Source organism: Rhamphochromis sp. 'chilingali' (genome assembly GCF_963969265.1).
Source record: "Rhamphochromis sp. 'chilingali' genome assembly, chromosome: 10".
NCBI classification, from domain to species: domain Eukaryota; kingdom Metazoa; phylum Chordata; class Actinopteri; order Cichliformes; family Cichlidae; genus Rhamphochromis; species Rhamphochromis sp. 'chilingali'.
Genome location: NC_137937.1, coordinates 39,217,965 through 39,235,464, shown reverse-complemented (window position 1 = coordinate 39,235,464; position 17,500 = coordinate 39,217,965).

Below are 17,500 nucleotides of genomic sequence, written 5' to 3'. Positions count from 1 at the left end.
TATGGTCTGATTGGCTCATTTCATCTTATGTCTGTCACCTGTGGTCTCCACCCTCCTCCACCTGTCTGGCTGTCATTCACACACCTGTGTCCTGTCCTGCGCTGGGACCTATTTCAGGGACAGCTCACCTGAGCAGGTGCTGTCACGGACTTTTTGGTGTGAAATGATGAAATCGTTTTCCAGGACAGCTGCCAGCCAATTATCTGCTGATCGTTCCAGGCCGGTCGATCGGTGGGACAGACGCCCGGCGTCACTCTGATAAAGTTTTAGTTTGAACATTGAGAATTCTCGTGATGGAGCGCAGAGAGGATGATGATGTTGGCGTGCGAGCGGCTCTGTTATTGATCCGTGAAGGCGTCTCATTGATTCTCAAGCAGGAGACGTGGCGATGATGAGATGTGACGGTCGATGCTCCCGCAGGCAGAACTAAGCGATGTCAGAGGTGCAGCAGGACGAGCTGCCGGGTTTAAAACCGACACCGGCTTCAGACTCGCACAGCGAGCTCAGATCAAACCGATCAGGTTCGCAGACAAGCTTTCACGCTTCTTTGAGTCTGTTTCTGGCTCGCTGGGTTTTAGTGGTCTGACTGCTCAGAGTCCAGCAGCATCTCAGGGAGTCTCTGGTGTTCTGGTTTCCTTCTGGCCTCGCCTGTGGATCAGGAGCGTTCAGGACTCCCAGCTGTCTCAGAGGCCAGATTAAGAGTTGTTGCTTTCCTGTGGAAATACACGCACTGAACTGAGTGCGAGCACCATGACACGTCTCATTTTGCCACTGCTGAAACTCTTCCGAATGTTTGTGTTGCTGGGATGTGGATTAGCCCACATCCAACTGATTTGAATTGAATTGTTTGTGGAAAAAGGAGGAGGAGCTTGTTTTCTGTGGTTGCTGTTTGTTTGATTTCTTTAAAAAGTTGTGGCGTGCACGTGTGTGTCCTGTAACTCGTGCTGCAGCTTCATGAAGACGAAAACTGCATTTATCCACCTGCTGCCGACACAAGGCCAGAGCGAGCTGAGAGCCTCGTCCATGCTTTTAATTCACTTTAATTTGCTTTATCTGCATTTGAATGTACCTGCAGCTAGGTGTGTGTGTGTGTTTGTTTGTTCCTACAGCCCGTCCAATTAAGAGGAAGTCATTAATAGTGACAAACAATGATGTACAAGGTCAAAGGAGCTGGCCTTGTGAAGCACACTGGTCCTTTTAGTGCACACACACACACACACACACACACATTCTTACATCTATGCTCTGCGGGGACTTTATTCCACGTACAGGTTTGAATTGACAAAATTATTTTTTAGGATTTATTTTTAGACTTTGTTTCCTTTCCTTACATTTGTCTCCTTAATTCCTTGATTCCTTCATGTCCCCGTTTTCATTTTGATCTCATTATAATGTTCCCTTTCCTAACTCACTTCCTTCCTTGTCTTTAAACATATTAGTCGACTTGGATTAAAGTGAGGACATACCAGCTAACATCACTTTTGGCCTGTTTGTCCATGAATCAAATGTTTGTCATGCTTTCTAAAGGAAAATCACTCTTAGGACTATTTTTGTCCTCCGTCCTTCTCAGCCTCTTTCCCCTCTTTTTCGTGTCTTTGTTTCCTTTCTTTCAGCCTTTCCTGCTTCCTTAATTCTTTCCTCCCCTCACCTGTTAGATAAATCTGTCGTGGCCTCGCTCTGTTTGATTCTTTAGCTTCATCTTTGTTTTAATTGCAGTATTTTTATTTAATATCAGATGCTGTGGATTAGATGTGGGCGACTTGTGTCTGTACATTAATGCTTTCTGCTTTATGAGGACTGCATGTCCCCACCATGTGAGTGGTGCAGCGCACATGCAGGCGGTGTTGTCCTTCAGAGTCACTTTACTTCATAATGGAGAGCAAACACTGCAGCTCTGCGTCTCTCTCTCTTTAATGGCAGACGCTGAACTTCGCTCTTTGTTTCTGCAACGATTTAAAAGCTTCCAGCTGAATCCAAACATCGACTAAAGCAGTCGCAGTTTGGAGGTTCCCCTCAGAGCAGCTCTGTGTGGGAGGTGCTTTCATTTGTTTGGTTCGCCTCACAGACGCGACCGACACAGATGAAGGTGCAACATCGTTTAGTGTTAAATGCAAAATGAGACAAAAACCACACGAATCACTCGCTGCTGTAACTGTTCAAACATGAAATCACGTTTGGTGTTCTGTCTGTATGAAGTCGGTCAGGTCGGACACTTTTCTGTTTTTCGGCTCAAACGTCTGATCCAGAACATCTGAAGGCTTTTAGAGCCGTCGCCAACACGTGGAAGTCGTGGCTGCGATTCTCTCTGCTGCTGAAGCTCTTTCCTGCAGAGTTTGGGAGATGCTGAAACCATCATTTCAGCTTCACGTCCACGTCACACACTACCACAGCTGGTTACGGTGTGATTTTGCCACACCAGTCAAACACTGCATCCAGGCTGAGTGAGTGAGGAAGATGATGGTGGTAGGACTTTAGCTTTATCACATATTCACCGTTCTTACTTCCTGTATCGCTGCCTGGTTTGGTCACATGACTCTGAAGGTCTGATGGGACTTTTGGTCAAACTCAGGACGTTTGGCCATTTCTGACAAACGTGCTGAGAAAGGATCATTTTATAGTTAACTATTTGAACCATGAGCTTCACAGTGAGCTTGACTTGTTGGCCGTCGTTTTTAGACTGAGGAAGACCAAAAGACTGCAGCTTTCCTTTATCCTTACTGCAACTGTATCCTTAATGGCAAATAACAGTTGTGGCTTTTTATCATTGTTTGGTTTTCTCTTATTTTTCTCCGTGCTGCTAATTTCCCCTCGTTGGACAATAAAGTATTGAATTGAAGTAATGGTGTTGCTGTGGAGGGTAGGCAGCACCAAGTTCCTGCACATCTCTCCTGGTCAGCAAAGCCCAACAGCGACTCTACTTCCTCTGCAAACTGAGGACAGCGAGAGCATCAACCTCCACTATGAGCAGCTTCTACAGAGGCACCGTGGAGAGCATCCTCCCAGCTGCATCACTGTGTGGTGTGGCTCCTGGGTGCTGCTGGAAACAGCTACGACGGGTAGTGAGAGCAGCAGAGAGGATCGTGGGTACCTCTGTTCCCTCCCTCCAGGACATCTACTGCACCCGTCTCACCTGAAAGCTCTCTGCATCACAGGTGACTCCACCCATCCGTCCAACAGCTTCTTCAGTTTGCTGCCATCAGGAAGGAGACTGAAGAGCCTCGAGGCCAGAACCAGCAGACTGAGAGACAGCTTCATCCATCAGGCTGTCAGGATGCTGAACTCTCTCTCACACCACCTCCAGACCTGCATCCACCTCTCCCCTCTTAGATCGGCTGTCTTTGCTTTCCTTCCTCATTTCTCACTTTTTCATATTTTTTCTTTTTATTTGTTCTTTCATGTCTCATTTGATTTTTCATCTGTTCTTTCTTTTCCATCTTTCCCTAACCTCCAGAAGTCCTCCCTGTTTCCTTCCTTCCTCACAGCTGCTCCTCTCTCCATCCGCGTTTTATTTCTGTCTAAAAGGCTTTGTTCTGCTACCTGTGTGTGTGTGTGTGTGTGTGTGTGTGTGTGTGTGTGTGTGTGTGTGTGTGTGTGTGTGTGTGTGTGTGTGTGTGTGTGCGCGTGCATGTGTGTAATTAACTGGTACTTTCTACCCACTGAGTGTCTAACAGCCTCATAATGTCAGTCTGTCAGTCAGAGAGGAGAAAAGGTGGAAATGGGAGGAGAGAGGAGCTAGGAGGCGACCTGAAGGAGAGAGAAGGATGAGGAGGAAACAGCAGATAACAACTGACGAGGCCTGCATCAGCTGGTATTTATAGGATTTTTTTTTTGGTCTGTAGATTCACACAGTGATCATTTCGCTCAGCTTCATGTCATGAAGGCGGTTTGTTGCTTCACTGCACAGTTCCTCTTATGTGATCGTGTCTCACTATCATTGCTATCTGCCAACAAAAACACTGAAATACTGAAAAACCTCTGAGAGGTTAGGAGAGACGGCATCCATCCCACTTTGGATGGAGCAGCTCTCATTTCTAGAAATATGGACAAATTTATTAAACCCCCCAAAATATGACTATCCAGAGTTGGGACCAGGAAGCAGAGTTGCAGTCTTACACGCCTCTCTGCAGCTTCTCTCCTCCTGCTACCCCCCCAAAAACCCATCTCCATAGAGACTGTGTCAGCTCCCAAACAGACAAAAAACAAACTAAAAACCAGCAACAAACAACTTAAACATAAACAATCACAAAGAAAGAACAATACAGTATATACTAACAATACATAATACTAAGTGCAATAATCCTTTCTGTCATCGTTGTATTTTTACTCAGTTGTATATAGTATTTGTATTTGTATTCGGCTCTTTTGCATCAGAATTGTTGTCTAAAGGCAAAGAAAGATGCCCAACGGATTTACTTTACCAAACTGACCATCCCAGCCCTGCCGTAATGGTCCATTTGATTCACCTTTTATTGTTTATTTTATTTTCACTTACTGAATACGGGACAGACTTGACTGGGGGAAAGAAGGGGAGAAAGAAAGAGGGAAAGAGAAACAGCTGAGAAGAGGGACGGGGGAGAAGGGCAAAAGACAAAAACCAACAGAACGGGCAGAGAAAAAAAATGCATATATCAATCACCTGGATCACCTGTTGAGAAAGAAAAAAGAAAGCAAGCAGAAGAGAACAAGAGTAATAGAATAAACAACATCACAATGATATATGGGAATATGACAGTAAATACTAAATGTTAAACATTATTGTGCAGCACATAAGATCAACAGAACACAGTGTGCTTTGAGGTAGGAGCCAAAAAGGGTGTAGTTTGTGGGTGTGATCACCCGTGTGTACACCTGTGAGCATGGACGCGCTTGTTTTTTGTTTTTTTAAAAGGTTCCTTCATGTAATAATCTGCTAGAGGGTGTGGGGGGGCCACAGCCCCGTCCTCCAGGGCGTGAAGCAGGTGTGGAGGAGATCAAAACTCCAGACATCCAGAGGCCCCCAGAACACAAGAGACCAAGGAAGACCAACAGAGGGGCAGCCGCGCCACTGTCCCAGTAAGAGCTGAGGAGAGTCCCAGATGAGGGCTCACTCAGCAGCCGCGGAGCAGAAGCCAGGGGGAGTTGCAGTGACGTGCCCGTGAGCTCCGCCGGCAGCCAGCTGCGCCTGAGTGACCGAGCCCCAGGCCGAGAGGCCGGGGGCACCCCACCTCCGAAGTGGCCCGAGCGAGCCCCAGGCTCCAGGCCCCGATAAGCGGCCGCCAAGGAGTGAGCCGGTGTGTACCTGGACGCCCATCCCCGGACACAAAGAACCACCAACGCACCGATGTCTGAGGGGGTCCGCCACTGGCAGGGGAAGTGGTGGTAGGGGGAGATAGGCCTCCAAACCTTGGAGGGCCTGAGATGTCCCCAGAGAGGTGGCGCCTGACACCCAACCTGACATATAGACACAGACATACAGGCACACACAGACACAAACATCCATTCCCACCCTCATGCTCTCATATGCACTTACTCCACACTCAACCAACGTGGAGACAGACATAAAGAGACGTTGTACACACGATCACACTCCCCAAGCGTACTCTACAAACCGGGTCTAGGTGCCCTCGCCCCTGGAGGGGGGAACTGCACCCAGACCCAGGTGGTGTTTCCCTTTTCCCTGCGGTGGATTTTCTATTTTTATCTTATTGTATATTTATTTTATTTTATTCTACTGTATATAGTATTTTATTTTATTCTATTCTGTACAGTTGTGTACTGTATTTATTCTTATTGTATTCTAATTTTTGCCTCATAACTTTTGCACTGTCCACTTCCTGCTGTGACAAAACAAATTTCCCACGTGTGGGACTAATAAAGGTTATCTTATCTTATCCACATCTGAACCAAAGAGTAAAACAGTGAAATGTGGATTATTAAATATTAGGTCTCTCTCCTCCAAGTCTCTGTTAGTACATGACTTAATAATTGATCAACAAATCGATTTACTCTGCCTTACAGAAACCTGGTTGCAGCAGGATGATTATGTTAGTTTAAATGAATCAACACCCCCGAGTCATTCTAACTACCAGAAACCTCGAAGCACAGGCTGAGGGGGAGGTGTGGCAGCAATTTTTCACACCAGCCTATTAATCAACCAAAGACCCAGACAGACTTTTAATTCATTTGAAAGCCTGATGCTTAGCCTCGTCCACCCCAGCTGTAAAACTCAGAAACCAGTCTTACTTGTTATCATCTATCGTCCACCTGTGTCACGATCTGGTTACAGGGACTCAAACGCAGAGCAGTTAGGTGTCTCCAAGGTGTAGTTTATTTACAGTGCCAGTTCAATATATGTACAGTGAAGGGATCCAAAACTCCGGGGAATCACAGGGTAGCTCTCTCACACTTGCTCACGTCTTCTTTGCTCACACTCACACACATTCACACGGCAGGGAGGTCGCAGGTCCGGGGGGGGGGGGGGAGATCTGAGGCAGAAGAGAAGGAAATTCACCAACTAATCACGAATTATGAAGCACAAGTCCACAGGAGCTGTGAGAACACTAACGTCAGTAGTACACTCATCCAGCGACAAGAGGATCTGTGTTCCAGCCTCAAATAGTGCTCCGGATGATGACAGGTGATTGTTGTCAGGTGTGTGTGTGGGCCAAGGGCGGGAGCCCACAGTGAGCTCCGCCCAGGCAGAGAGGGAGAGAACAGAAACAGCAAATGTAGCCTTGTGGGGCCGACCGGGCAGGCACGGAGACCATGACAACCTGGGCCTTACACAGTTTCTCTCTGATTTCTCAGACTTTTTATCTAATTTAGTTCTGAGCTCAGATAAAATAATTATTGTGGGTGATTTTAACATCCATGTAGATGCTAAGAATGACAGCCTCAACATGGCATTTAATCTGTTATTAGACTCAATTGGTTTCTCTCAAAATGTAAAAGAACCCACCCACCACTTTAATCACACTCTAGATCTTGTTTTAACATATGGCATCGAACCTGAACATTTAACAGTGTTTCCTGAAAACCCTCTGCTGTCTGATCATTTCCTGATAACATTTACATTTACAATAATTGATTACACAGCAGTGGAGAGTAGACTCTATCACAGTAGATGTCTTTCTGAAAGCGCTGTAACTAAGTTTAAGAATATAATCCACCCACTGTTATCATCTTCAATGCCCTGTACCAACACAGAGCAGAGCAGCTGCCTGAACGCTGCCCCAACAGAGGTCGATCATCTTGTTAATAATTTCACCTCCTCACTACGTACGACTCTGGATACTGTAGCTCCTGTGAAAACTAAGGTCTCTAATCAGAAGTACCTGACTCCGTGGTATAATTCTCAAACACGTACCCTAAAGCAGATGACTCGTAATCTGGAGAGGAAATGGCGTGTCACAAATTTAGAGGATCATCATTTAGCCTGGAGAAATAGTTTGCTGCTTTATAAGAAAGCCCTCGACAAAGCCAGAACATCTTACTATTCATCACTGATTGAAGAAAATAAGAACAACCCCAGGTTTCTCTTCAGCTCTGTAGCCAGGCTGACAAACAGTCAGAGCTCTGTTGAGCCAACCATCCCTTTAACGTTAACTAGTAATGACTTCATGAACTTCTTCACAAATAACATTTTTATCATTAGAGAAAAAATTACCAGTAATCATCCCACAGATGTAATATTATCTACAGCTACTCTTAGTACCATTGATGTTAAGTTAGACTCTTTTTCTCCAACTGATCTTTCTGAGTTAACTTCAATAATTACTTCCTCCAAACCATCAACCTGTCTTTTAGACCCCATTCCTACAAAACTGCTCAAAGAAGTCCTGCCATTAATTAATTCTTCGATCTTAAATATGATCAACCTATCTCTAATGATCGGCTATGTACCACAGGCCTTCAAGCTGGCTGTAGTTAAACCTTTACTCAAAAAGCATCTCTAGACCCAGCAGTCTTAGCTAATTATAGGCCAATCTCCAACCTTCCTTTCATATCAAACATCCTTGAAAGAGTAGTTGTCAAACAGCTAACAGATCATCTGCAGAGGTTTATTTGAAGAGTTTCAGTCAGGTTTCAGAGCTCATCACAGCACAGAAACAGCTTTAGTGAAGGTTACAAATGATCTTATGGCCTCTGACAGTGGACTCATCTCTGTGCTTGTCCTGCTAGACCTCAGTGCAGCGTTCGATACTGTCGACCATAATATCCTATTAGAGCGATTAGAACATGCTGTAGGTATTACAGGTACTGTGCTGCAGTGGTTTGTATCATATCTATCTAATAGACTCCAGTTTGTGCATGTAAATGGAGAGTCCTCTTCACACACTGAGGTTAATTATGGAGTTCCACAGGGTTCAGTGCTAGGACCAATTCTGTTTACATTATACATGCTTCCCTTAGGCAGCATCATTAGAAGACATAGCATACATTTACACTGCTATGCAGATGACACCCAGCTCTATCTGTCCATGAAGCCAGATAACACACACCAATGAGTTAAACTGCAGGAATGTCTTAAAGACATAAAGACCTGGATGGCCGCTAACTTTCTGCTTCTTAATTCAGATCAAACTGAGGTTATTGTACTCGGCCCTGAAAATCTTAGAAATATGGTATCTAACCAGATTCTTACTCTGGATGGCATTACCTTGGCCTCCAGTAACACTGTGAGGAACCTTGGAGTCATTTTTGACCAGGACATGTCCTTCAATGCACATATTAAACAAATATGTAAGACTGCTTTCTTCCATTTGTGCAACATCTCTAAAGTTAGAAATATCCTGTCTCAGAGTGATGCTGAAAAACTAGTTCATGCATTTATTACTTCCAGGCTGGACGACTGTAATTCATTATTATCAGGAAGTCCTAAAAACTCCCTGAAAAGCCTTCAGCTAATCCAAAATGCTGCAGCAAGAGTCCTGACAGGTACTAGAAAGAGAGAGCAGATTTCTCCTGTTTTGGCTTCCTGTTAAATCCAGAATTCAAAATCCTGCTCCTCACATACAAGGTCTTAAATAATCAGGCCCATCTTATCTTAATGACCTTGTAGTACCATATCACCCTATTAGAGCACTTTGCTCTCGCTCTGCAGGCCTACTTGTTGTTCCTAGAGTATTTAAAAGTAGAATGGGAGGCAGAGCCTTCAGTTTTCAGGCCCCTCTTCTGTGGAACCAGCTTCCAGTTTGGATTCAGGAGACAGACACTATCTCTACTTTCAAGATTAGGCTTCAAACTTTCCTTTTTGCTAAAGCATATAGTTAGGGCTGGACCAGGTGACCCTGAATCCTCCCTTAGTTATGCTGCAATAGGTGTAGGCTGCCGGGGGATTCCCATGATGCACTGGGTGTTTCTGCTTCACTCACTATGTGTTAACAGACCTCTCTGCACTAGGGCTTGTGACGTATTTCCGTTTCCAAATACTGCCACTTGGGCATTTCCGGTATGTTTGTTTATCTCTTGGTAGCTATGCTAATGTAACTTCAGAATGAGTATAAAAAGGAAAGTATTTAAAACAGAACATTTTCAAAAACAGGAGAAGAAATACTCTGAGCATTGCTGTGTCCCACTTTGTTCGGCTTCAGCCAAATTCAACGGTATACTAAGACAGTGGCTGGTAAACATACGCCGGGATCATTTCACGATTACCTCTCAGGTCTGCAGCAGACACTTTGCCACTTATTGACCACTCCAGTGTTGGTCAAGTTACTTGAAAAAGTAATCAGTAACTAATTACTGATTACTTCCCAAAAAAAGTAATCCCGTTACTTTACTGATTACTTATTTTCAAAAGTAATTAATTACTTAGTTACTTAGTTACTTTTTAAAAACACGATTTACAACCTGAAGAGGTGATAAAGCGATAGATCTTTCAGCCCAATTCTACTTCCTGCATAATCCATCATACAAAATGTAATCAAATGGAAAAGTCTCTTTTTAAAACTTGTTTTATTAGTTTTAATCTTTTAACTTTATGCATCAAGCAAACATTTAATTATATGCAACATTCTCTGACTGGAAGAAATTAGTTTAATATTTAAACCTATTTTCTGCACATTCCAGCACATAAAATAAAATATTTTTTGTGTTTACACTCAGTCTTTCAAATAGATGCAAGTAAAACACAGCAGAAAATAAATAAAGTCACAGACTCAGCGGTCCTGTTGCTCTATTTTCACCTGTAAAGCAGAAGTGTGGGCAGGCGGAGGTTTACCCTGGTGCAGGTGTGCAGCGGTCAGTGGAAGAATCCGCGAGTTTCTCTGTGAGTTTCCCATTACGTCGTAGCTACTCGGTGCTTGTTGGAAGTTTAGGGGTTTTTTTCGCTGTAAAAAGAAGTTTTCTTCCCACGCACAGCGGACACTAATGTTTTTGTCACTTTTTATGGAATCAAACTCAAAGTAAGGTCAGTACTTCCACGCTTTAAACGCTGCACGCTCATACTCTCTCCGCACTCGATATATGATCCATTGTTGATCTGCACACAGCTGTTGTCACGAACGTCGCACTCGCTTACGTCACTGTCATGAGACACTCTCGCAAAAAAAATCCTGGTTTTAGTAACGCAGTAACGCAGCGTTCCTAGGGGAAAGTAACGGTAATCTAATTACCGTTTTTGCAATAGTAATCCCTTACTTTACTCGTTACTTGAAAAAAGTAATCAGATTACAAGTAACGCGTTACTGCCCATCTCTGCTTATTTCAGCATGGACAAATGTTCTTGCCACTGCACTGGGGCCTCAATGCATCTGGCTTACACGTGCAGAAGTGCAAGCTTACCTCTCTGAGGAATTCAAAGATTTCTCAGACACGCAGATGATCCTTGACTGCACAGAGCTGAGGTGTCAGACACCATCCTCACCACTTCTCCAAAGTGAAATGTACTCTTCATACAAATCCCACTGTACGATGAAAGCCCTGGTTGGCATAGCTCCACATGGTCCAGTGACATTCATCTCTGATCTGTATGCTGGTCAGGTTAGTGACAAGGAGCTATTCAAACAATCAGGCATTGCTGAGAAGTTGACTGAAGACATGGCAGTGATGGTAGATAAGGGCTTCCTAATCACTGATTGTTGTAAATGCAAAGTGTACTGCCCACCTTTTCTATCTAAGCAGAAGCAGATGCCAGCATACCAGGTTAAGGAGATGCAGGCCACAGCCAGACTCAGGGTGCATGTGGAGCGAGTCATTAGGAGGATAAAACCAGTGTTGGGACTAACGCGTTATTAAGTAACGCGTTACAGTAACTACGTTATTAATGTGTTAACGACCACGGTAACTAGTTATTATGCCAAAACCAGGAACGCGTTACTCGTTACTGGGATTTAGATAGGCTCGTTATTCATTACTTCGTGTGGTGGCATCGTGGAGCTTCCACAGATTCAGTAACATTAGCAAGTGGTGGAGGCCAGCAGGTGGATGAGGGAAGGGGACGCAGGAGGAGAGACCCGAGGTGGTGAACTGAACTTCAGGTAAGAAGTTATGACCTGCAGTCTCTCTGGGTCAGATATGAACCAAGTTTAGGTGGAGTTTATTTTCGTTGTGCTGACTTTTTCCGTACTGCGTGCTAGCTAGCATGACGGAGTTTCTATACAGCTGGGTGGTGCTATGAAGTTAATGAAGTTGCACTTTATTTTGTTCATAAGTTATTAGAGTTGTCAACCGTCCCGTCTGGTATTCAGAGAAAATATTACGCGTTTCTTATTGAGGTGAAAAGGAACAGTTTGTCCCGTAATTCAGCTACAATGAACAAGACACAAAGCTGGAGTTACTCTGTGTCTTTGCTGCACAGCTGCCTCTTCTTCTCTCATTCTCCCCCCTCCCTCTCCCGTTTCTACTTCAATCACGAAACTTCTTCAAACAGCAGCGGGGGGACAGCTTGCTCCGAGCCGCGACTGGAGCGCCAAAACAAAGGCTAACCCTGGCGGATAACGGTCCCCACACTCGGCTGTACTGACGGAACATGGCGGCGTACATTTGTGGAAGATAAAGGAGGAAACCGTCGCAATCTGAGCGGATATTTCGCTCCGTGTTTGGCTAAACTCGCTGTCACGACTCCGAGTTGGAGCTACAGGGGCTCCGACAGCTGCTTAGACCGGCGGAGCCGCTTTAGCTTAGCCTGAATCCAGCCGTCTCACCTCGGCGGTGCGAATCTCCACAACCCCTCTTCGACCAGCCAGCTCTGGCTCCGTCGGACATCAAGTTGCGAGTTCGATTCCGAGATCAAGAAAGCGGGTGGCAGCGTTGCACTGCCATGTTGGCATCAGCGTCCATCTGCCAATTGCACAGACCCCCCACACGGAGCTAAATTAAACGGGTAAAAAGCCACAGCGGACCACAGGCTCTGCGGACGCCATTTTCTGCACCGGCGTCATTTCCCTTTTGGGCGGAACTGAAGGGCGTAGTGCGGCGCTGCATCAAAGATCGTGTATTTACCAAGAGGAATCACTCCAACGAGAAAGAAAAAAATCCCTAGGTTTGCGATGATGGCTAACTTACTCAAACCACGCACGAAGAGAAAAAAGCACAAAAACACTTAAAAGGATTTTGTCTTTAAAGAGATGCTAAACAGCCCCAAAGTTATTGAAAATAACTACGCTACACACTTTCACATGAATAATGCACTCACATAAATGTACAAATGGTTAGTCCTCAATCATCCAGGTAAAGGTAAAGGTCTGTTTCTAAAGATGGCGCCTAGTATGGCAGCCTCGTCGCGAGCTCCCCCAAGCAACAGCTTTTTTCTGTGTTTAATTTTACTTTTCCTTTATTTTTTCACGAGCAGCACTTGTCTCCTTGTGTACGACCGACAAACCTTACTGGACATAAAAGACGGTCTTTCTTATAACTTTCCGGAGTTCAAGTTTTGCAACACGGACGCTCCGTTTGCAGACCCCCCATTCATCTCACCTGAGACGCCTTTGTTCTCTGGCCCTGGAGGCCGCAAACGCCGACGCAGAGGGAGAAGATCTGGCGTTCTGGTTCGACTGAGACGGCGCACTAACAGACCACCGTTACCCAGTTTATTACTGGCTAATATGCAGTCTCTGGAGAACAAGCTGTGCGAGCTTCGGGCACGGATCTCATTCCAGCGAGAGATGCGGGACTGCTGCGTGATCTGCCTCACAGAAACCTGGCTATCGGACAAGGTACCGGACTCCGCAATACAACTACCGGGGTTCTCTGTGCACCGCGCGGACAGGTCACAGGATCTTACTGGGAAAAGCAGAGGCAGTGGTGTGTGTTTCATGATCAACAACAGCTGGTGTGATTATGCGAACGTGCACCCGGTCAAATCCTTCTGCTCACCGGACCTGGAGTACCTGATGATTAAGTGCCGGCCATTCTGGCTACCGAGGGAATTTACAGCAGTGATTATTACGGCTGTTTACATTCCCCCACAAGCCGACACTGACCGTGCACTCAGGGAACTGTACAGCGCGATCAGCAGCGAGGAAACCGCACACCCAGAGGCAGCGTTTTATCACAGCCGGAGACTTTAATAAGGGAAACCTGAAGAAAGTCTCACCAAAACTCCATCAACACATCCTTTTCAACACACGTGGAAACCGGCTACTCGACCACTGTTATACCTCTTTCCGGGATGCGTACAAAGCCCTCCCCCGCGCCCCATTCGGCCAATCAGATCACTGCTCCATCCTGCTCCTGCCCGCCTACAGGCAGAAGCTGAAACAGGAAGCTCCAACCCGGAGGGCGGTGCACTGTTGGACGGACCAATCGGAGTCTGCGCTGCGGGACTGTTTTGATCACGCGGACTGGGAAATGTTTCACGTGGCTGCCAGAGACATTGATGAGTACACAGACTCAGTCTGTGGATTTATCAGGAAATGCGTGGAAGATGTCGTCCCATCCAGAACAGTCAAATCCTTCCCAAATCAAAAACCCTGGATTAACGGAGATGTTCGTGCGGCACTGGCGGCACGGAACACCGCCTTTGCCTCCGCGAACACATCGGACTACAAACACGCACATTACCAACTCCGGAAGACGATCAAAGCAGCCAAACGTGAGTACAGGGACAGGGTGGAGCAACAGTTTGACAACCCTCGGAGTATGTGGCAGGGACTAAACACGATCACAGACTTTAGAGGGAAAACCAGCACACCGCAGACCACGGCCTCTCTGTGTGAGGATCTAAACGTATTCTACGCTAGATTCGACACAGCGAACACCATGAGACCGGACAGTGTGCGCACCGCGGATGACGTCAGTGCGCACACTGTGTCTGAGGAGGATGTGCGGAAGTGCTTCAGGAAGGTGAACGCACGCAAAGCTACTGGTCCGGACGGGATTCCCGGCCGCGTCCTCAGGTCATGCGCGGCTCAGCTGGCTGGAGTGTTCACGCACATCTTCAACCTTTCCCTCTCTCTGTCTGTAGTCCCAGCCTGCTTCAAAATGGCCACCATCGTCCCTGTACCCAAATCCTCCACCATCTCCTCATTGAACGACTGGCGACCTGTAGCCCTGACCCCCATCGTAAGCAAATGCTTCGAGAAGCTGGTCAGGGACTTCATCTGCTCTGCACTGCCCGACTCACTGGACCCTCTACAGTTTGCATACCGCCACAACAGGTCCACTGATGATGCCATAGCCCTGACACTACACACTGCCCTGTCACACCTGGAGAAGAGAGACACGTATGTGAGAATGCTGTTTGTAGATTACAGCTCAGCATTCAATACCATCGTTCCCTCGAAGCTGGACAGGAAACTGCAGGATCTAGGACTGAGCAGCTCCCTCTGCAGCTGGATCCTTAGCTTCCTGTCTGACAGACGCCAGGTGGTCAGACTGGGCAGCATCACCTCATCCCCCGTCACACTGAACACTGGTGCTCCACAGGGGTGTGTACTGAGCCCTCTCCTGTACTCACTCTACACCTACGACTGCACAGCCACTAACAACTCCAACATCATTGTGAAGTTTGCGGACGACACTACAGTGGTGGGTCTTATCACCAACGGTGATGAGACGGCTTACAGGGAGGAGGTCAGCGCCCTGACCCACTGGTGTCAAGACAACCATCTCACCCTCAACGTCGCAAAGACAAAGGAGTTGATAGTGGACTTCCGGAGGTGCAGAGAAGTACACACCCCCATCACCATCAACGGCGCTGCTGTGGAGAGAGTGAGCAGCTTCCGGTTCCTTGGAGTACATCTGGCTGAGGATCTTACGTGGTCAGTACACACAAACAAAACAGTGAAGAAGGCGCAGCAGCGCCTCTTCTTTCTCAGGAGACTGAAAAGATTCGGCATGAGCCCCCGCATCCTCAGGACCTTCTATCACTGTGCCATTGAGAGCATCCTCACTGGATGCATCACCACCTGGTATGGCAACAGCACCGCCTACAACTGCAAAGCTCTCCAGCGAGTAGTGCGGTGCTCTGAACGGATAATTGGAGGTGAGCTTCCCTCCCTCCAAGACATCTACAGGAAGCGGTGCCTGAGGAAAGCGGGGAGGATCATCAAGGACTCCAGTCACCCCAGCCATAAACTGTTCAGACTGCTTCCATCAGGAAGGAGGTTCTGCAGCATCCGGTCCAGTACCAGCAGACTGAGAGACAGCTTTTTCCATCAGGCCATCAGACTGCTGAACACGTCATAGACACCTCAGCTTCACTACTGGAACTTCAACATTATGCACTCCATACTGTACAGTAATGCCACTTGTTTTGCACATATTCAACTCTGTATATTTTATATATTTTATTATTATTATTTTATTTTATTTTATTTTTTTACTATTTAATTTGTAAAAATGTGTATACACACACACACACACACACACACACACACACACACACACACACACACACGTAGGAAAATATTTAGTATACACATCCAGAAATGCATACACTATTATATATTGTACATATATTTATTAGTTTCAGGTTGGCCATTCTTGTATTTTGCTCGTTTGTGTTGTTGTGTTTGCACATCTCTGTTGCTTGTGGGGCTCGCACACAAGAATTTCACTCGCATGTGCTGTGCCAGTGTGCCTGCACATGTGATGTGACAATAAAAGTGATTTGATTTGATTTGATTTGATCAATGATCAGCTGATCGGCTTTTCTCTCTTGTTTGTTTATCACTCACTTTGTGCCAGAAAGAGGAAACCAGCGGATGTCGCGCTAAACAACAGCAGCACGTTTAAGCTTGATCAGCTGTTGTTAGAATTTATTTAATATTAATTTCTAGTATCAGCTGATGTTTGCTGGAGCCACAGCTGTAAAGCTGCTGGTCATGATGTCGGTTTGGATATGTGGTGAGAGGGAAACATGAAGATGAAACCAGGAGATGTCCTTACTGGATCATCAGAGCTGTGATGGAGAAACAGGTTTACCTTTTAGGTGACATTTATGAGTTGAAGTTATGAACTGTTTCTGAGAGACAAATAACACCAGGATCCTTTTTTATGTAGCTGACAGCTGGTAACTGTGCAGGGGCGGGTCTAGCAAAGTGTTGCCAGGGGGGCAGGTAGGGCAATAACAGGGAGAGGGGGGCACAAAGAAATACTTTTCTTTCTTATTCTCATTTAAAATGTCTAGCTTTTAATAAATAATTATCTGAATCTTACAACAAACGATTGATAGATTGATGCATATATACCATCAGAACAGTGTACATCACTGTCACAACAGCGTTTGTTTTCATTCAAAGGCTTTATGATTTTTCCTATAATGGTGGGCCGGTCTCTAGTCAAAATGCCCGGGCCAATTTTCTGTCCCAGTCCAGCCCTGTATGCAGCTCATCTGCAGTCTGGTGTTACCTACATCTTCCTATTCAGAAGCAGAATTTCCGAGTTCTGAGTACAATCGAAAGCACCACGACTGCAGTTTTTGTGTTGGATGTAAAAAGCGCACATGACGCTGTGACGTAGGCTAGAATCATGGCAGCAGTCAATGACGGTCCAGGCGTGGGATTTCTCTCGTGGAAATGTGCACATTATCGTTTCCTTTCTATTGGTAGGTGGCACAGTGCACTGTGGCAAGTAAGCAAGCTAGAAGGCTGGCAAAGTTATGGAAGCAACACATTAACAAGAGAATTCTGAGTAAAACCAAAGTTACTTTCCCTAGTAACTAGTTACTTTGAAAGTAACGAGTAACCTGAAGTAACTGAGTTACTTTTGATAGAAGAAACTAGTAATGTAACTAAGTTACTAATTTAAAGTAACTTACCCAACACTGCATAAAACACAAACTTTTTGATAGCATCATTAGCATGTCACATGTTTACAATATCAACCAGCTGTTTGCAGCATGTATGCTGTCAAATGACCAGAACACAGCATTAGTTTAAAAAATAGTGAGACAAGACGGAAAACGACCTGCAGCTGAGGCCACTACAGTTGCATTTCTTCCTTCTCAGCTGACAACACTTGATTACTGTTTAATTATACTACTATCTTACTATTCAGATTCAGCAATTGTTTATCAAAATTATAAAGTAAATCACTGAATTGTTTTCATAAGTGACCCTGTGCTTTAACATCCAAA